General features: G+C 39.2%; 1 protein-coding gene across 5 annotated transcripts in view; it reads right to left on the bottom strand.

Annotated features, from left to right (window-relative positions):
- RABGAP1L (RAB GTPase activating protein 1 like) overlaps window positions 1-21,555 on the bottom strand; it is a 765,564-nt gene extending 744,009 nt beyond the window's left edge. For 4 of the 5 annotated variants that reach the window (XM_047840293.1, XM_047840290.1, XM_047840291.1 and 1 more), the window contains exon 1: window positions 21,365-21,555. The gene's annotated coding sequence lies outside the window, so the exon portion shown is untranslated. The remainder of the gene's footprint in view (window positions 1-21,364) is intronic. The other variant, XM_047840289.1, reaches the window with a different exon arrangement.
- Between the last annotated feature and the right edge of the window lie 603 nt (window positions 21,556-22,158).

The following is a 22,158-nucleotide window of genomic DNA, read 5'->3' as shown; positions in this document are numbered from 1 at the left end:
AAATAGAGAATAAAAGTAAAAAGTACATAGAAAATGACAAACTGGAAAATTAACTTCTGAATAACTGAGCTGACTAGCTCTTCTACAGGTTGGAATGAAATGAGAACACATGTCTATGCAGAAGATACAGACATTCTGAACTGTTTAAATTTTTATCACTTACATTATTTTTTAAATCAAAACATGGACTATAATTACATTTCTCACTGGAAAGCTTTTAAAATAATGTAACTACTTACCAAAACATCACCAAATCTTTCAAATATTATTTCTACTTAATTTTTCATCAAAATGAAAAAGTGAGGATTAGCTCTTATTTTGTGAGATTAACAATTTTTGTGTCTTCATCTTCTACCTGAAACTCAAGTATGCTGAGAATGTCCTTGGAAGTTTCAACCTACAATATTCTATTCCACTGTTCAATGGAACACCTTTCATCTCTACCAAATGAGTCCGAACATTAATGTCCAAAAAAGGCTAGAAGCCAACATTTAACTCTATCAGAATTTTTTTTTAATTTTAAGCCAAATTTTAAAGAAAATGTACATAACAACCCAGTGATCCATCCATAAAAATCTGTCCCAAATAAATACCCAATAATATGTGAAAATACAAAGGCACGCATATTAGCATTGTTTTCAACTGGCCCCGGGGGCCTGGGGGGGGGGGGGAGGGGGAAGGGGCAGGCAATCTAAATATCTAATAAGAAAATAGTTCTTGGGGGCGCCTGGGTGGCTCAGTCGGTTAAGCGTCCGACTTCAGCTCAGGTCATGATCTCGTGGTCCATGAGTTCGAGCCCTGAGTCGGGCTCTGTGCTGACAGCCCAGAGCCTGGAGCCCGTTTCAGATTCTGGGTCTCCCTCTCTCTCTGCCCCTCCCCTGTTCATGCTCTGTCTCTCTCTGTCTCAAAAATAAATAAACGTTAAAAAAAAAAATTAAAAAAAAAAAAAAGAAAATAGTTCAATAAGTTCCACGGTATTAAGCTGGCACAGAATTGTCACAGTAAGATATTCAAAATATACTATGTCTATTATAAGTTCATTTCTTTTTTTTTAATGTGTGTGTTTATTAAACAATATAGGGGGAAAGTAGAATTTCACTTTTACTTTAAATGCATTACAATGTGCTACCCAGGATTTTAAACTAAAGGCAGAAAACTTCGAGAAATAATTATTTGAAGGTATAATTTTACATTCCTTGAAATAAAACAAAAACGTCATTTTAAGTAAAACCTAAAAGAAATAAAAGTTAAAATTATCCTCCAAAGTACTTTACTTCTGTCATTCTCAAAGCAAGGTGCATACAATTTTCTCCATCCCAAGTGGAGTATTTACCTCCTGAATAGTCCCTAACCAGTAGACTCTGAAGTTAGATTTAAATGATTAAGGCATCTCCAGATTTCTCCACACTTCCCAGACCCTGGCATCAAACACAGGACAAAGGGGAACATTAACAAATCCCTCCTCTCACTAAAATCACATTTCAATGAAGTCTATGAGCCCTAAGAGGTCCTCCAATTTTAGATATACATGTATCTGACTGATGGGACCTAGGTATGTATCCATGCCCTAGATGAAAAGGCTGGGGTGGGGGGGGGTAAGGGGGGACACCTGGATGGCTCAGTGGGTTAAGCATCTGACAATGAGCTCATGGTTCATGAGTTTAAGCCCCACATTGGGCTCTGCACAGTGCAAAACCTACCTGGGATTCTCACTCTCCCCCCTCTCTCTCTGCCCCTCCCTCCCTCTCAAAATAAATAAACTTTAAAAAGTGTGGGGGGGGGGGGGCTGGGAATAAAGCATCCAGCATTTTTAGCTTTTAGTGAAAGCTCTGACTCATAAATTGGGAGAATATGCCAAACACAAGGAAGGAGTTCAAATGCTGAAAAGAAAAAAAAAAAGACAAATATTCACTATTCATAACAACACCAATGCTCTGTCAGTGGACTTGAGACTCTTGACCTCAGGGTCATGCATTCAAGCCCATGTTGGGCATGGAGCCTACTTAAAAAAAAAAAAAAAAAAAAAAAAACTATAAAATTTAGAGTCAAAATATTACACCACAAATAATTTGTTGGTTATATGGTAAAAAATGAGCTTTATAACAGAACAATTAGAGATTATCACCACTTTACCCAATGATCAATCTCAGCATCACTAAGACAAGGACAATCAGACATGTGCCTCCAAATATAATGTATTATGATCTACACACCAACAACTATAAATACTGGTGCCCAAAATGCTGTAATTTAAACAAACTTTCAGGGGTGCCTGGGTGGTTCAGTCAGCTAAGCAACTGACTCTCGATTTCACCTAAGGTCATGACCTCACGGTTCCCGAGTTTGAGCCCCTCACTGGGGGCTCTGCGCTGACAGCATGGAGCTTGCTTGGGATTCTCTCTCTTCTTCTGTCTCTGCTCCTCCCCTGTTTCTGTCTGTCTCTCTTGCTCTCTCAAAAATAAATACACTTAAAAATATATATTTTTAGGAGCACCTGGGTGGCTCAGTCGGTTAAGTGTCCGACTTTAGCTCAGGTCATGATCTCACAGTTGGTGGGTTCAAGCCCCGCATCTCTCTCTCTCCTATCTTGAAGCCCTAACCCCCAATAGCTCAGAATGTGACTATATTTGGAGGTAGGACCTTTAAAGAGGTGATTAAGTTAAAATGAGGCGATTAGGGTGGGCCCTAATCCATTTTGACTAGTGTCCTTCTAGGAAGACACAGAGACACCAGGGATGTACACACAAAGGAAAGAACATGTGAGGACACAGAGAGAAGGTAGTCATCAATAAGCCAAGGAAGGAGAGAGTCCTCAGATGAAATAAAATCTGCCAACACCTTGATCTTGGACTTACAGTTTCCAGATCTGTGAAAAATATTTTCTGCTGTTTAAGCTGCCAGTCTGTTGGTTTTTTGTCATAGCAGCCCTAGTAAACTAATACAAACATTTCAGGTACAGGTAGCAAAATGTTGATACGGGCTTGGCTTTTTATGATCTAAGGAATTGTTAGTTAGGTGTGAGAATGTGAGAATGTGATTATAGTTATGTAAGAAAATGGTTTTTTTTTTAATGTTTATTTGAGAGAGAGACAGAGTGTGAGTGGGGGAGGAGCAGAGAGACAGAGACAGAATCTGAAGCAGGCTCCAGGCTCCGACCTGTCAGCACAGAGCCCAAAGCGGGGCTCAAACCCACAAACCGTGAGATCATGACCTGAGCTGAAGTCGGACGCTTAACAGACTGAGCCCTCCAGGTGCCCCAGAAAATGTTAATTTTTTTAAGATGCATTTAAATATTTAGGTCTAAAATAAATCAACTTCTGTAATTTGCAGTGACCTACCAAAAAAAAAAGAGATGAAGATGGCAAATAAAAACTGTTCAATGTAGATGATTACATGAACATTAAGTAAACTACTCTTTCTTATAAATTTGAAACTTTCTATAATGAAAAGTTAAAAACTTATCTGTATGAAACTGATTTATGGAGAAAAACTGATCATACAATAGAATGATTCCCAACTAAAAGACATTAAAATGAGGAACAAAAGGAATACAAAGATACACAAAACTTTAATTATACACTCAACTATTTGTTGAGTGCCTAGTATGTGCCAAGTACTATATACAGGGAGGTAAACAAAAGAGACGTGGTTCTGTCTAATCTAATAGAGGAAAGAAATGTAATAAACAAAATAAACAGGAATAAATATAAACAGAAGAAAAAATATATAAATATGTAAGTTTTTAGAAACAATCTTTTTTTTTTTTTTTTTTAACAAATTTCTCTTCCATCTCTAAAAAGGAGTTCCTGACAATTCTATTCTGGGTCTCTTCTATTCTACTTAGTCTCAATTAGCACATTTCAAACTCAAACATCTCGCTCGAGTTTTATAACCATATGTCATATTGCCTATAGATATCTATAATATTTACTGCATAGACATCAAAACTTGAGCTCATATTTTCTTTCCCCAAAACTCTGTTCCTCCTTTAATCTCTCCTGATAGAGGCCCAAAAACCAATGATTCCTTCTCTAACCCCTAAATTTAATATATCTCAAAGTCTTATTGATCTTACTTCACAAAAACTTAAATCTGCTTATTCCTCTCCAACTTCACTACTTCCACACTAGATCACTTACCTGGATTACTGTAATCATTTTCTAAATGGCCCTATCTCCAACCTTACTTCTCTCCAAATTCATTCTACCTACGGTAAACAGACAACATCCAATATCACCATGTCTTTGTTAAACAAGATTTTTAAATCACTTTTTCCACATACTGAACCATATTTCCCTCAAGCATCACTCAAAAGCTGGTCCTGAAATAAAACTAGCCCATAGGAGTAATTCTCCCAGCTAGTTTAGAAAACAAAAGTTACATGAATTAAAAACAATAGTTACAATGATTTGGGAAGCATAGGGTCCCAACATATATGTCCCAAATATCACATGTATTTTTATTTGCTAAATCTGGCAACCCTAGTTATACTAACCAAATTATCACAGCTAACAAACTCTGACTTATTTATACTTTTTCATTATAAACTTTACTTACATTTAGGGAAAAAATCCCATAATCCAATCACACTAACACAATTAGCATTTTAGTGCATTCTCTTTTTCTTAATTACTTTAAATTTTATACTCGCCCTTCCTTAAAAGACAGGCATTTCCTTATGTTAACAGCCAGTGTAATTATTTTCACGCTATATAATGGTTCTCAGAATAGATGGATGATAAATTTCCTACAATAGAAGACTTTAAGTTGCTTCCAGTATGCTGTTATTATAAAAAATGCTGCTCTGAATGTTCTGCAAACACCTGGGGTGGGTTTTTTTGTTTGTTTTGGTTTTTTTTGTTTGTTTATTTTTGAGAGAGAGAGACAGAGAAAGAGAATGCAAGTGGGGAAGGGGCAGAGAGAGAGAGACAGAGAGAGAGACAGACAAAGAGAGACAGACAGACAGACAGACAGACAGAATCCAAAGCACACTCCAGGATCCGAGCTGTCAGCACAGAGCCCAATGTGGGGCTTGAACCAACGAACCCTGACCTGAGATCATGACCTGAGCTGAAGTTGGATACTTAACTTACTGAGCCACCCAGGTGCTCCTACAAACACCTGTTTTTTATCTCTTTCCTCTTTTTCTGTAGTTATTTCTTTAGAATATTCTCAGAAGTGAAATTACTAAATCAAAGGTTTAGTAAAAGGTTATGAGCACTCTAACAATTCTAGATACATATTGCTAAATTACAACTCACTAGCAATATTTGAATATGCCCACTTTACTAAAATCTAACCAGCCTTCCATACAGCCTTTATTGTTCTTTAAAAAATTGAAATAGGTATAAAATAGCCTTTCATTTTGTTTTAATAAGCCTTTCAAATTTGGTTACTGATAAGATCTAACATTCTTCCACCAGTTGCTTATATTTCCTCTGCTATCAACTGCTCATTTCCTTTACCCATTTCAAAAAATGTTTTTGTTCTTTACAATAATAAAGCTTTCCCAAGTGAAGAATGAAAGGGTCAACTGTCTAAAATTCTAGTCACATGGACCAAACAAAAAACTATAGTTTATTTCTTCAATCCTCATCTTCCAGAAATTAGTACAAACATTTGTTATATACTCTCATTGTATATACATATATTATCTCAAGTTTCATGTAAATAACTTTCATGATTAAAAATAATTAAGAACCTGAATTGACTCAAATTTCCCGATTTAAATACCAAAAAGATCAGTTCAACCCAATACTTGGATATGCCAAAGAATCTTATCTTATTTGAGTATAGAAACAGAAATCATGTTGCAGATCTAATCTCTTTAAATAATCCAGAAGGAACTTGATTCTGCAATCAGAGTTGATTTTCCAATACTATCAGTAATCCTGCAAATATAAATATGCACGACTGGTTTCAATAGAAGACAGGGTAAGAAAGTAAGTAACTCAGCACAAATTCATCTATACCATTAGAACAGAACTCAAAGCTCAAAAGCTAAGAGGAGGACTTTAAATGTCAGGGATTTTTGAGATAACGTAATTTATCTTTCCTCCCCCACCCGCCACCCATTTTGCAAAGGAAGAAACCAAGGCAAAATGAAGTCAAACAACTTTCAAGAAAGTCTGAAAGTTAGTTAAGGGCAAGAATATCTGCTTCATTCTGCAATCAGCAAAATTTTATTGAGTGCTTTATTCGAAGCTCGAGAGATACCAAAAGTAGGAAAAAGTTAAGTCCTTGCTCTCAAAAAGCTTACATGCTACGAAGGGGTGGGAAGGAAGGAAGGTAGGAAAGAAGGAAGGACATTTCTATGACAGGGATAAGTATTTTGAGGACAACGTGGCAGAGTATGACTAGATCAAGGGACCACTTCAGATTGGGTGGTTTGGAAAAGGCTTGGAGAAAATTAAAAGCAGAGATCTGAATGACAAGAAAACAGGAACAGAAAAAGAGAAGGAGAGAACATTCTGATTAGAGATTCTCTTATATCCAAGCATTTCTCGAGGTACAGCAAGGAGTAAAGGTGGGGGAGGCACCAATGTTTTCCATTTTGTTTCTTTAAGATTTTATTTTTAATTAATCCCCACACCCAATGTGGTGCTCACACTCACAACCCTGAGATCAAGAATCACACGCACCACCAACTGAGTCAGCCAGCCACCCTGGCAATGCTTTTCTTTTTTTTTTTTTTATCACAACATGGACCATTTAAGTAAAAAGGATATTACAAAAAGATTCAATAATAAATATGGCACAAACTTGTTTTTCAAGTGATACACAAATCGAGATAAAATATTATCACAGGAAAATATCTTAATGATGATTTCACTTCATCTACTTAGAGTAATTAACCAACATTTCAATGATCACATTTGAAGGTGACAAAGTAAGCACATTTTAAGATTTATTGGTAATTTTTTAAATCCTTAGAAGATATTAGTGAAAGAATTAGGACAAGATAATTCTAATGAAGATTTTGAAATAAGATTTAAAAATTAACATTAATCAGAAACTTCCATTTTCAACTTTCCTATTACTTTTTGACACCAGCATATATAACACCTTAGGACTTTTTTCCAGCAAAACTATAGATCTTAAATGATGCTAGGGATATTGGGGTCAGAGAATAAGATGGTTGTTTCAGCCAATAATTCTGATCTTTTTAAAAATCAGTTATTTTTAATACATGTATATATTACTTTCTCCACTACAGTCAAGTTCCTAAAAGACATGGTTTACGCCTCGTACTTCTATACATTTCCCCACAGCACCACCACAGGGCCTTGCAAACAGAAGAGATACAAGGAAATGGCAGCCCCGCCCCCCGCCCTGCCACTGGGGCAGTAGCAGCAGTACAGATCTCAACAGCTTATGGCATTAAAAGAGAAAAAGATGGGGAAAAAAATATATCATTCTTGGATTATCTTAACATAACATCACAAAGGAACAATTCAACAATCCATAAGCCTTCAATAAACTGGGCTCAGCTCAATGAAAAATAATTACCTAATAAAGTAAGTAGTTTAGTATCATAAGCATTTTTAATAAATAAAAACAAAAAGCCACTCATCTGTTTTATGAGATTTTAAGCCAGAATATAAATGTTATGCCACATCTGATCAATCTGGTTCTACCCTAAGCCTTCACATAAAGCCACAGGCCCTCCCCATCCATGTTTTCTGTGTGAGGTCAAGATCACTGGGATAAAATTTCTTCTCTCATTCCCCAGATCATCCAAGTATCCCTCCCCCTATTTTTTAATCTTCATTCGTTTATTTTTTAAATGATCTCTATGCCCAACATGGGGTTCAAACTCACAACCCTGAGATCAAGAGTTGCATGCTCTACCAACTGAGCCATCCAGGTGCACCTCACTCCCCCTATTTTTTGGTTTGCTGTTGTCAATTAAAGTTACTAAAAGTAAGGCATACTGAGGATTCTGGCTCGGTAACAGAGCCAATAATACCTATCATGTATAGAGCACATTCTATACACCAGGCACCCTATACACTTTCTATACACCTATTTTATTTCTTCAATTTCATAGAGTCATGAGCTACTATTACTTTCATTTTACAGATACATAAACCCAGAAGTAAGGTTATTTATCCAAAGTTCCACAGCTAGTAAGTCTGTCAGATTCAGGATCCTTTATTCCCCAAGAGATCAATAACAATCCCATCATAAAGATGATGGCAATATGAGGCATAACCACCAACACAAATGAACAAGGTCAGAAAGCAGCAGGTCCAGGAAAAGAAACTCTACAATCTTTTCCACCTACTTTAAACACACAGCCATTGGGGCGCCTGGGTGGCTCGGTCGGTTAAGCATCCGACTTCGGCTCAGGTCATGATCTCGCGGTCCGTGAGTTCGAGCCCCGCGTCAGGCTCTGTGCTGACCGCTCAGAGCCTGGAGCCTGTTTCAGATTCTGTGTCTCCCTCTCTCTCTGCCCCTCCCCTGTTCATGCTCTGTCTCTTTCTGTCTCAAAAATAAATAAAAATGTTAAAAAATAAAAAAATAAACACACAGCCATCATAACAATTACAATCTTGACAAGGGCTAGATAAAGTTTTTCTGGTTGGTAATCCAATTTGGAAACTAAATAATTTGCTGCCATCTAGCTCAAAGGTTGTATTTTTATAAACTAGTTATTATTCATTTGAAGAGATTTTCATTTAATAAGGTTAATGACAGACCCAGTTCAGTTCTAACATAGTTTACAAATTCACTTAAAAAGTGTTACTGAGGGGTGGCTCAGTTGGTTAAGCATCCAACTTCAGTTCAGGTCATGATCTCACAGTTCATGGGTTCGAGACCAGTGTGGGGCTCTATGCTGACAGCTCAGAGTCTGGAGCCTGCTTGGGATTCTGTGTTTCTGTCTCTCTGCCCCTCTCCTGCTCATGCCCTGTCTCTTTCTCTCAAAAATAAATAAACGTTTAAAAAATTTTTTTCTTTAAGCCTATACCATAGTCTAATGCAGAAACAGGTAAGTTACAATACAATGTGTTAGTATCACAACAGGGAAGAAAACAGAATGCTCTGAAAACACGTATACTAGTCTACGGTTTCAGTGAAGGCTTTCCAGATGATGGTATCTATGCTAAGACCACAACTACAAGCCACCCAGCAGAGAAAAGAGATCTAATCCACACTCTTTAAAAACACCTGGTACCCAAATGGTCAAGAAGCCTAACTCTGATACCTTATAAGCAAATCATTTCTAACCAATGTTACATGGCAAATACTTTGCTGAACTTTGTCTAGTATTTTGTAAACTCTGCAGGTCTCTGTGTGTCATATATAAGAAGAAAACTCCACGGTTATTCACAGCCCTTTGGAAATCAATCATTCTGGATCAGCAATTTGATAACTGAAGAGTTTACCCTCTGGTTTCCTTTTTTTAAATTTTTTTTAATGTTTATGTATTTTGAGAGAGAGAGAGAGAGAGAGAGAGAGAGAGAGAGAGAGAGAGAAAGCGAGGGAGGGGCAGAGAGAGAGGGAGACACAAAATCCGAAGCAGGCTCCAGGATCTGAGCTGTTAGCACAGAGCCCGACGCAGGGCTTGAACTCACGGACCGTGAGATCATGACCTGAGCCGAAGTCGCACGCTTAACCGACTGAGCCACCCAGGTGTCCCAACAATTGACAACTTTAAATAAAAGTTGTTTAAAATGAAAAACAAATAGCCTATTGTTGACTAGAAGCCTTACTGATAATGTAATCAACACATATTTGACATGTCATATGTATTATATACTGTATTTTTACAATAAAGTAAGCTAGAGAAAAGAAAATGTTATTAAGAAAATCATAAGGCGGAGGTGGGGAGGGCGCGCCTGGGTGGCTCAGTCCAACTTCAGCTCAGGTCATGATCTCAGGGTTCGTGAGTTCAAGCTCCACATCAGGCTACTTAGCACAGAGCACAGAGCTTCGGATCCTCTGTCTTTCCTCTCTCTGCCCCTCCCCGACTTGCACTCTTTCTCTCTCAAAAATAAAATAAATATTAAAAATAAAAAAGGAAAATCATAAGAGAAAATACATTTACAGCATTTACACTTACAGTAAAAAATCTGCTATAAGTAGACCTGTGCAACTCAAAACCACATTGTTCAACACTCAACTATATTCCATATAAAACAACTTCCTATGATAAATACCTTAATGCCTTCATAAATGTACTATACAGACCATATAGTTAACCTTCTCTTGGTAAGTGAGAACCTGACAAATTTTGATTATTACTCTATACTATTAGAAATACAATGGATACCTTAAAGCTAATTAGGTTATGCAAGGCTGTTTTCCTTATACTATCTATAGTTTTTAAATTTTTTTCAAATGTTTGTTTCTTTTTGAAAGAGAGAAAGAGAGAAAGAGCACAAACAGGAGACAGGCAGAAAGAGAGGGAGACACAGAATCTGAAGCAAGCTCCAGGCTCTGAGCTGTCAGCACACAGCCCAATGCGGGGCTTGAACTCACGAGCAGTGAGATCATGACCTGAGCCGAAGTCAAACACTTAACTGACTGAGCCACCCAGGCACCCCTTTACTTTTGTTTAATTTTTTTAATGTTTATTTTTAAGAGAGAGAAAGAGACAGAGCGCAACTATCTACAGTTTTTAGACTTTTTTTTTGTATATAGTTTTTCTATTCTGCACTGCTATCATGTCAGCAATCTCACTGTCCTGTTATCAGTATGTATGCTTACAACAACATCTCACCTCTTCTAAATTATTCCTCCTTCTAATCTGCTACCTTAGAAACAAGCATATTTAACATAAAAATAAGTTATCAGTGAGAAATAAAAAGATTTATAAAGAATTAATTATAAAAATGACATCTACTCTGGGGTTTTTGCAAAATTCAGAGAAATGAGGAGCTGCCTACACAGGGTCTACATAGGTAAAGAGTTACAATTTCAAATCTTCATACCTCTATCTAAAATGTCTCTCTTAGTGCGCCTGGATGGCTCAGTCAGTTAAGCAACTGACTCTTGGTTTTGGCTCAGGTCATGATCTCACAATTTGTGAGTTCAAGCCCTGCATCAGGCTCCACACTGACAGAAAAGAGCCTGCTTGGGATTCTCTCTCTCTGCCCCTCCACTGCACATGCTCTTTCTTTAAATAAATAAACTTTAAAAAAATAAAAGATCTCTCTCATTTAAAAAAATGAATGAATGAATAAATAAATAAATAATTAAATAAAATAAGTCTCTCATGCCTTCTTTCAGCTCAACTCAGATATTTCAGGCAGCCTTACCTGAAATCCTAGGCCAGGGTACATAACACTCTGAAGCTTTCCTGTAAGACACATCCTATGCTGCCCCGTCCTCGCTAAACTCCACTGTTTTGACGTTTCTCCAATATGACTGTCAGCTTAACTAACAGTCTCTTACCTGTGCTTCTTATGCACAGAACCCACACTCTGCCTTATAAATGCTGTTGAATAAAACAATGTCAGAGAATGAAACTGAATTTATGGCCATAAAGCCATAACATTCCATATAATAAAAATGACCTTTCATACCTATGACGACATTACCTTTCTTCTCCCAAATACACATTCGGGAAATCTAAATGTAAGGGAAAGTAATATGAAAAGTATTAAATACAAGCATGTGACAATATACTATTAAAATCTTTTACCCACCTCACCATGAAAAATACCTTTTTATCTTGGAGGGAAAAAGACAAAAATGCATAACTACATTTTTCCCAGGCAACTACATACTTCTGCTCAACCTAAGTGCAAAAAATTGACATTAAAGAATGGTGACTGTTGATGATCCAAGCTAAAAGTTATCTTGGCTGTATCTAGCTACTTCAAGTTGTTAGAAGAAAAAAGAATAAAAGTCACCCATTACAGGACTCATATATTCTTAATCTTGGAAGGGTCTTAGAAGTTACCTCATGTTATTTAATATACTCTTCCTCATTGCAGAATAAATTCAATTTGCTAAAGATCATCCAATCCACTTGTTATTCAATAAACCCCTATATTTTTTCCTTCATCTTTCATTCACTGATCCTGTGAACCCACACAAAATAGGTCTTCTGTGCAAACAGCCTTTCAAATATTCATCTGTTCAACTTATTTTATGGTTCAACTCATTTTAGTAATCAGAAAGTAATTTAAATGTTTATCTATTTCCAAGATTTCTTTGGCTCCTCAAAAGTAAATGGGGCACCTGGGTGGCTCGGTCAGTTAAGCATCTGACTCTTCATTTCAGCTCAAGTCATTACCTCATGCGCTCATGAGTTTGAGCCCCACATCAGGCTCTATGCTGACAGTGCAGAGCCTGCTTGGGATTCTCTCACTGCTCTCTCTGCACCCCTCTCTCTCAAAATAAGTAAGCATTTTTTACTAATTATCCAGTAAGATGAAAACACCAGGCATATTTACAGGTGTTCTTTTGTAAACCTTATTTTTATTCTCATAACCACCCTATGAAATAGGCAAGATAAGTATCATCACCCCCACTTAAAGAATCATTGATACTAGCTGAGAGTCACAATGAGGCAGATTTAGGAGCAATCATCCACTTGTGAGAAGGATGATTTTAAGCAAGTTACGGACCTTCACCATATTCTCATCCACAAACTGGGAATAATATTATACTAACTCCTACCCCACACTGTTATTGTCAATATTAACTAGAGAGTGCACAGTATCTTATATAAGTAATCCATTAAACCCTCAATGTTAGTTCATTATTACTCAATAAAGAAATCACTTTTTTGGTAAATAACTTTTTCTCTCTGAATTTCACAATAGCAGTAGATCAAGAATTAAGGTCATGTGTTCTACATACCTTGTCTTCCATAAAATCAAAAAATGATTTTAGCTATTTGCAGTTTAATGATTATTTTTGCCCATATTCATACCCCAGCCCAACCAAAATTTTTAAAATCTATTATTATCCTCTTCCAAATGAAATTCTCCAAAATGCAAAAATCACTAAAGCCCTCTATTTTAAAAAGTAAATTCTCCTCTGTGTAATATAATAAAGTTTCACTATGATTAGCATGCAAACAATGAAATTTTTATGCAAAATGGCAAGTATCACATTAATTGCTAAACAAACTGGTTTCTCTAACCTATTGTTAAATTACCTTTTAAAAACTGTATCTGGTATCTTCAAATGGTAGAGATTGCTATTTTATTGTTTGTGAAACCAACTGTAGAAACCTGTTTCATCCATCAAAACTACTCACAATGTAGACAATATAAAATGCATTTCAGAATTAAAAAGAAAAAAAAAAAAACTTGAGGCCTAGACTCATTCACGAAAAATTAAGTTACATAACTCATGCATAAAAATGTTATAGTTTGCTAGTATAGGTAAACAGACAGTCCTAGGATTTGAAGAAGAATAATAATATTCTAGAATACTGAGGGAAAAAATGGATAGAGGAAACAAGACATTAACTGAATTGCAATTCAGTACCAACTTGGGGCACCTGGGTGGCTCAGTCGGTTAAGCGTCCAACTTCGGCTCAGGTCATGATCTCACAGTTCACGAGTTGGAGCCCCACATCAGGTTCTGTGCTGACAGCTCAGAGCCTGGAGCCTGCTTTGGATTCTGTGTCTCCCTCCCTCTCTGTTCCCCCCCTGCTCACACTCTATCTCTCTCTCCCAAAAATAAATAAAGATTTAAAAAAAAAAATTCAGTACCAACTTGATAGGCAGTAATTTATCTTTACACAAAGACTAGGACAAAGGCAAATCAAAACATTAGTCCAAACATACACTCCTTAACAGCAGGGCACATATCAGACAAAGATTTAAAATGAAATAATACAGGGGGGTGCCTGGGTAACTCAGCCGGTTAAGTGTCCCAACTTTGGCTCAGATCATGATCTCACAGCTCATGAATTCAAGCTCCACTGAGCTGACAGTGCAGAGCCTGCTTGGGATTCTCTCTTCCCGTCTGTGTCTGCACCTCCCACTTGCCCTCTCTCTCTCAAAATAAATAAGTAAATAAACTTAAAAATTTTTTAAGGGGCGCCTGGGTGGCTCAGTCGGTTAAGCGTCCAACTTCGGCTCAGGTCATGATCTCACAGTCTGTGAGTTCGAGCCCCGCGTCGGGCTCTGTGCTGACCGCTCAGAGCCTGGAGCCTGTTTCAGATTCTGTGTCTCCCTCCCTCTCTGACCCTCCCCTGTTCATGCTCTGTCTCTCTCTGTCTCAGAAATAAACGTTTAAAAAAAAATTTTTTTTTAAATAACATGAAAGAATACAGTTCATGAGGGAAGAGCTTGGTGGAAATAATAAATGAATGAGGTCTGATGGCCTCAGAAGCCAAAGTAACAAAGATACTATAAAACACCCTAAGGAAAAAAACAAAAACCTAAGAAACCATATTGTCTGCCAGTATATATATAGGTTCCCCTCAGTGGTTGACTTTTCACTAAATTAAAATATATCTATTTAAAATGTCATACCAAGATAAATTTACTACACAGAGAAACTACTCAAGGAAATTCCTGATTAACCACTAGCGATTTGCATTTGTTCAATGCTCTTAGCATAGGACCTCAAAATGAATACATCTTGAAGCACAGAATAAATATTCTGTATGGTTTATCAAAAACTAGTATTATATATCTCTTAAATCTGCAAAAGTGAAAACCACAGGTCTGTAGTTTTTCTAAAAATAGTGTTTGTTCTTTGCATCCCCTGTGGTGGAAGTCTGATTTTGAAGTCTTGCGATTTTGCTTACTACTAAAAAATAGGACAGAATATGGGTGTACATGTGGGGTAGAGGAAAAGTTGAGAAATCCTTCACTGATACATGAATGTGTCCTACACTTGCCTTTTTAAATGTGCTCCTTTCCTGGAAATTTGGCATGCAAAAAGTCCCTTTGGGTTTGCATTACTGTCATATTTGTCACTGTTTCACATGATAGCCTTCAAAGAGTATGACCACTTGTTCTTAGGCATTTGCCAGGTAGACCATACTCACTACAAATACCAACAATTAGTGGGTGGTGTGCATGTCTGTATACATACATAATACACATTTTTGCATATGTGAATATCTGTAGAAAACACACAGCTTAAAGACATCAATATCATATAAACTCTATTTGTGAAGCCTAACACATCTCAAAAAAAAATTAATTAAAAAAAAAAAACAACCCTGTGCTGACACGATTAGCTACTCCATTCAACTGGTGTGAGGTATCTGAGGCATGCTGCATCTGAACTCTTATCACGCTATTTGGGGTGTGCTATCCTGTGAAGCAGTTCATATGAAACTGCTGAAACCTTCTGAAATGACAGGACAAACTTTACGTATCAGAAGCTTAAATAAATGAGGAAAACAGAATGGCAAAGACACAATTCATATTTATTTTGGAACAAAAGCTCATCCTAAAAATTCTTCGTCAACCATCCAGAAGTAGCCCAGCTTCTACCAACTAAGCAGTTATTTACTGTAGCAACTTCATCACCAAGATTACCAAAATTTTCCACATGCTTCTACCAGTCTGTGTATTTGTTGTTACCTGGGCAACACTCTAAAAGGGCTTTTACCTTTACAGAACTGAGGGGTCAAAAAGAACTAAAGCTTCTTCAAATTGACTGTGCATCATCTTACTTAGAAGCAGTAAAGTGTGAAATCATCTGAAGACAGAAAAGCTTGAGAGCTATCACCAGTCAATCTGATTAACAGACATACCTTACTGTCACTTATGTTCATTTCTAGCCATCTAATTCACCTGTGGAACAAGGCAAGGTCCATCCAGGACTTCAAAACATCCTCAGTCATACAGCCTGTCAAATAGCATAAATGCTGAAATTCTTTGAGTAAAAAAATAAATAAATAAAAATAAAAATCTATCAATCCCTCACATCTGGATGTCATATAAAATACTTTGCCTTGATGCCCTAAATTCTGAAAGCTAGTCAGCCCAGTCATGGATCTGTAAAGACTACCTTTCTCCCTGAACCAGATCTGCCTCCAAAAACTAAGATCCATCCATTCTGAAATCACATTTTAAAGGCACTTTGAAAATACTTTCAAAACTGCTCCCTCCTCTACTACAGCCAATTTGATGCTATCTGGCAAAACAAAAAAATAATAGTATCTCCTCACAAAGAAAATATTTTCCCTTACTTTCCAATAGTTTTAGGATTGGAAAACACAAGGTTGCTTCCTTAACACTAATAATTTTTCCCTTCAGCTTTTACTGTAAGAATACTCAAGTGTTCTCTGGGTCATATTCTAATCAGGAGCAAGGCATATATATAAAGCCTAATGTTAAGAAGTACTACTAGATGACTCCAGAGTCAAAAAGGAAAGATAAACTGAAAAGCAGAAAGGAAAACTGGCATTTAAGACTCTTCACCATCTGATGCTCTTTCTTGCTTAGTTCTTTCCCTCTTGATCTTTGATCACCCTTGGCCCCTGGTATAGAAAGGCCTTTCTTTACATACTACTTGTCCTATTTCCACATGTCCAAATCCTACCTATTCTTCAAAGCACGGTTAAAATGTCACCTCTTCCCTTATCCTTACAACCAAAAGTAATTGCCCCCTCCTGTCTCTAAATTCTTAGAGTGCCTTATCTTTATTTCTTTACCACACATTACTTTCTGCCTTATAGTAGCTTTGTTTCCATATCTAATCCCTACATAAACATAAAGGCCTTAGGGTCAAAGTCCATGCCTTATTCAAACTCTATTCCAACTGCTTAACCAATGTCTTGCACATAGTAAGCGCTTCAACTGAGCTACATAAATGGCTTGGGTTAGTAGAGAAGTCCACTAGAAACAAGGCCAGATTACTAGGATTCTGGAGACCCGGCTTTACTAGTAACTAGCCATCTGACCTTGAACTTCAACATTTTGGTATGTTCACCTGCAAAGAGGAGAGGGTGGACCAAACCAGTTTTTAAATATAGACTGTTAACTATCATTAGCTGGCTATAAAATCAATTTGGGAGTCCAAACCCAGCATTTTTTTAAATAAATGAAGTGTAATAGAAAACATCAAAGTGTGTTGTAGGCAGTAGTGCGCAGAAAATGTTTAAAAACTGGCTATACGAAGCGGAGAAAAAGGCCCTGAACTTATATACTTCTACATGCTCTCACACCACGGCCAATTTCAAGCTCATGTCACTGAACATGGAGCGAGGGAGGAAGACAAAGCCACACTGCTTCTACAAGCCAGTACAATGAGCCAGTTCCATCAAGATCCTGAAAAGATAAGTATAGTTTTGCCAAATTTTCAACTTTGTACACAGGCACATGGGGTGGGTGGGGGAGTGTTAAGTTAAGGTATAAAACATGTTTCTTATTGTAAGTTCCAGTCAAAACAGTTTCATAAATGTTCAGCTGAACAATCTCCTAGTCTCTTCCATGTGTCCTCCACAATGCAATAAATCTTACTCTGAGTTTGGTTATATACATAATCTCTTTACCACCAAAATGTATTTCTCCTCAGAAATGAGAGTTACAGAGATCCCTATTGATATCAACAGATGGCAACTTACAGGGAGTGGAAATTTGGCTTAGGAAGTATCAGCAAAGGGCCAAGGTTCTCAGCCTTTGTTCAGCCCCACACACCTTAGGGACAAAACACACTCCTACTAGTAACAGTGGTTCATTTAGCAAAGGGTTAGGGGATAGAGGAGGAGAGGAAGAGAAAATATATAATATGAAAAAAAAATCCAAGTAATTGTGACATTTGTGCCCATGCCCCCACCCCACTGAGAACCCTAGGTACAGAAAAAAACAGTGCTATAAAAAAGTTAATTTCTATATCTGATGTTTTCCAGCCAAATTCTCCAGCACAAGCTTGCATCCCCAAACAAGACCTCCCATTTCTGAGAATTCCCTACTAGAATTAAGTTTTTGCCATGGACTAGAGACATGTACTTGTTGAATTTAGAACAGGCAAGGAGGGGAAAAAAAAAACAAAACAGCACATCCAACAGTTGATACTCTGGGAAAATTAGGCTTTTATTGAAAAAAAAAAAAAACCTTATTTCTTATTTAAGCTTACTAAACTAGGTAAGGAGAGGGGAAGTTTCTTGAATATATTCTTGGCTGTTCTAGACAACACAGTCTGTAACCAGATTTTTCATGAGTGTTTATAAAGAATTGTGTTTTCTATTTTTAAAGCTATTTAGAAAACAAGAAGGCTCAGAATTTCAAATAATCGTAGCCCAAATCTAACTCCACATCAACTAATTATATGCCTAGAAGCTTCCATGGAAAATCCCCAAAAATTACACCAAAAAGTACCAAAATCTGACAAAAAGGAGTCAGCATGAGCACAAACGTGCTATCCTCAAACAATTATGGCATCCTACCTGTTGAATGAGTGAATATGGAAAGTAAATGAAATATGAAAAGTTGAATGTTGAGATACAAGTTCTGCTAAATTCCATGAACTCTTCCTTATTAGGGGTTCACTGACATTCATGTATTTATACCCAATCTCAAATACTGAAAATTATTCACCACTCTGAAAAGGCACAAGTCAAGAAAGGCCTTCTTCCATGTTCACAGTATTAAATCTCTCCTCCAAAATGTATGTTTTACCATAACTCAGGCTCAAGTCAGTACTTTCTCTGCCTCCACTGTTAGTCATGGCAAATGCTCATAAGACTATCTTCATAAGAAGCTGAGCTACTTTTGCAGTACCAGAGGCTGGAACAGCTTTTTCTGCTGGTCAGACTCAGACCCGGTGGCTGACCTATTCCTACAAAGCAAAAGCTATATATGTGCATTAACTCATTAAAACTTGTGAGACATATTCTGATTCTGTGTCTCCCTCTCTCTGCCCCTCCCCCATTCATGCTGTGTCTCTGTCTCAAAAATAAATAAATGTTAAAAAAAAAAAAATTTAAAAAAAAAAGGGGCGCCTGGGTGGCTCAGTCGGTTGAGCGTCCGACTTCAGCTCAGGTCACGATCTCGAGGTCCACGAGTTCGAGCCCCGCGTCAGGCTCTGGGCTGATGGCTCAGAGCCTGGAGCCTGCTTCTGATTCTGTGTCTCCCTCTCTCTCTCTGCCCCTCCCCCATTCATGCTGTGTCTCTCTCTGTCTCAAAAATAAATAAATGTTAAAAAAAAAATTTTTTTTAAAAACTTGTGAGACATAGCAAAAACAAAAACAAAAAAACAAAAAAAAACAACAAAAAACGCTCTGTGCCTGGGAATCCCACAGACTACAGTTTCTACTTTATTCTCTAAACACCCTCTTTCTAGCCATAATCATCCCCACACCTCTTCAAGACAATGGTAGGATGGAACGCAGATCCAGTTCTATACCCTCAACGCAAGAAATTTTTGCTAGTTAGCTACTACTGTCTTCAAAGTTAATCTCTTGAACTTGGCTGTCTCCCACTCATAATATTTTTGCTTGGCACAACAGAATTCCTTAACTATTCCATTAAGAATGGATAAAAGGACTTTCAGCTTTAATTCTGTATCATCTGAGTTCAAATAAATATAGAATTGAGTTGAAATCTGGGTTAAAGCAAAGAAAAATTTTTTAATTACAACTTTTTACAAGTCACAAATTTTACGCTGGTAAGCTGATAAACATGAAAACTTTTTTCATATGCCTTATAAAATTGTTTCATTCAAAAAATAGTATAATAACTACTAGAGTGAAAAGAAAACTATCTAAATCATGAAACAGGAACAAAAGGAACAAAAACTCTCAGAATAGCAAAACCATAATACTGTATATTAAAGTTCCCATCAAATAACTCAGGCCAAAAAACAACAACAACAACTTCACACATGTATTGTCACACCTTTTTATGCTGGGTGGTTTATTCACCACATGTCCCAATAGTACTGGGATCTACTACCTTGTTTCCAGCTTTCTAGAATATAATGTAGGCTACATAACATGTTCTCATATCAGCATTGCCCAACTACATCCACTTCTCCCAAGATGACTTATTAATACATAATATCAGAGCACATTTTGAATTAATATACACACCAGTCTAACTCACAGTCTCAACTAACTCACCAAACAGGTGAGCATTTAAATACAAACGGATGAAATTCATCTGGTCTTGCTCCTTTGCAATTTCATTGTGAGTTTCACATGGGGCTCTTTCTTGAGATAATGAATCATAGGCCAGTTTTCCAGTGCTAGCAGCTGGTGGACCAATATTTTCCATGGACAAAATCCACTTCCAATTTGACCAAACAACTTCATTTTTTATTTTCTGACATCATAGTATTGTCTATTCTACAGTACAGAAGCCATATGTAAACACTGCTATAAGAAAAGTCAGAATGTTTTCTTGAAATTGTGTTTTCAGAACTGTAACAAGCAACCACCTACCTCCCACCAAGTACAAGAAAATTTAAGTGTATTAAAAATCCCTAAACCTTCCAGTACTAAAATGCAGGCCCTGAAATCAGTTTCCAGTCACCGCTGAAATCTCTCCAGCAAGCAAAAGTTCTCCTTACCACTAATTAGCATAATGAGGTTGGCTCTTCTCCTCACTTGCAGGAAACCCTCAACTCTGCAAGTGACCACCTACGTTTTGGTACATTTTCTAAGATAATCGTTGAGAGCTACAAGGAGAATACACAAGCACCTGGACGCACTGCCCCAGGGTCAGAAACAAACCCTGTCAGTCCAGTCCTCTAGCACTCGGCCACCTTCTGCTGGCTGGTAGCCCCTTTCCACATGCTGACGCACTGCCCAGCCCTGCACCGTTGGCGACCCGTGCAAAGTACTAGACCAGTCTCAGAAACTTTGACTCAGTTATCAGGACACTAAGCACCCACACCTGGACGGAGGACTTTCGCGGCCAGGAGGTCAACTCTGAAGCGGGGCATTCCTTGCAGGTAGAGATCTGCCCAGGACGCAGCCCCTCCCAGACTGCAAAACCACAAGCATCAACAGCAAGAGCGGAGCAAAGTGCCGGGCGGAGGCAGGGGGAGCGCGAGGGCGAAAGCGGTCACGAACAGAAGCCTGTGTGGGTAAGCAAATACCCCAACCACACGCCCCCCGGACGCGGGGCTGCAGGGACCTCGAGCCAGGCGGCAGGCAAGGCGCAGCGGCAGAGGCGGCGGCACTGTCAGGAGGGCACAGCTGGGGGCGAGCGCCCAAGTCCCCACCCCGCCCCCAGGTGAGGGGCGCCCCGACTCCGCCCGGGCCGGGAGAAGCGACCAGCAGGCAGAGCTGTGGGGTCCAGGAAGCGACCGACAGTCCCGGAGCCCCGGTGCCCTCCTCCCCGCAGTCCTCTCGCATCCCGTGCTCGGCCCGGCCCCCACACCGACCCTCCCACGGCTCAGCCCCGGCGCCAACACCCCCGGCCCTGCCCGCGGCTCCTTGCCGCCGGGCCGCCAACCCGCCCCTAGGAGGCCGCCCTCGCCTCACCTCCTCACGTCTCAGCGGGCAGGGCCGGAACAACTCTGCCAGGCGCCCACGTCCCACCCGCCGCTCCGCGCTCTGCGGCCGGGCCCGTCCCGTTCACTCCGTGGCCGCCAGAGCCCTGGGAGGGCGGAGGGAGCAAGGCGGAGGGAGCGAAGAGGGGGGGAGAGGGGGACCGCCCGGCAGGAAGAGGCGAGGGAGGGGGCGGGCCGAGGAGGAGGCGGGCCGGGAGCGCGCGCGTCGGGGCCCCTCGGCGCGGCGTGCGCGCTCCTGAGGGCGGAGGCGCCTTCTCTGCCTTCGGGGGCGGCGCGCACGCGCGTACACGTCCCTGCCTGGCGGAGGTTGGGCAGGGGGCGGGGGAGCGAAGACCTGATAGAACCTGGGTAGTAAGAATAGGGACCCGGAAAAGGGCGGGAGGCCCTCGCCTGGCATTAGAACCCTCCGGGGAGGTAACCGCGCCCTTGGGGCCGGCCGGTTCGAGCGCGTTGAGGGGCCTCCCCGGGCCCCGGTCAGGGTAGGTGACGGCCCTGCCCAGTGCTTAGCCAGTTCTTAGATAATTCTAAGTTTGGGGCGATTGTGTTCCTGCTCAGGAACCTGGTTTACGTGTCTTCACTCTTAATGCACAGTAATCCTCAGGGAAGTCACCTTAAACAATAACTTTTTCTCGCCAGTTTCTCTTCTGTGCCTTTCTCAAGGTGTCTTGTGTGCTTGCGAAGCACTCCCTTCCTGGTTCGTCGTGTGGGACTCGGGAGATAGAAGAGGGAAAATACCTGCTGTGTACTTATAGGTAGAAAACTGGC

Source organism: Prionailurus viverrinus, chromosome F1 (genome assembly GCF_022837055.1).
Source record: "Prionailurus viverrinus isolate Anna chromosome F1, UM_Priviv_1.0, whole genome shotgun sequence".
Classification (NCBI taxonomy): Eukaryota; Metazoa; Chordata; class Mammalia; order Carnivora; family Felidae; genus Prionailurus; species Prionailurus viverrinus.
This window is presented reverse-complemented; position numbering and strand designations above follow the sequence as displayed.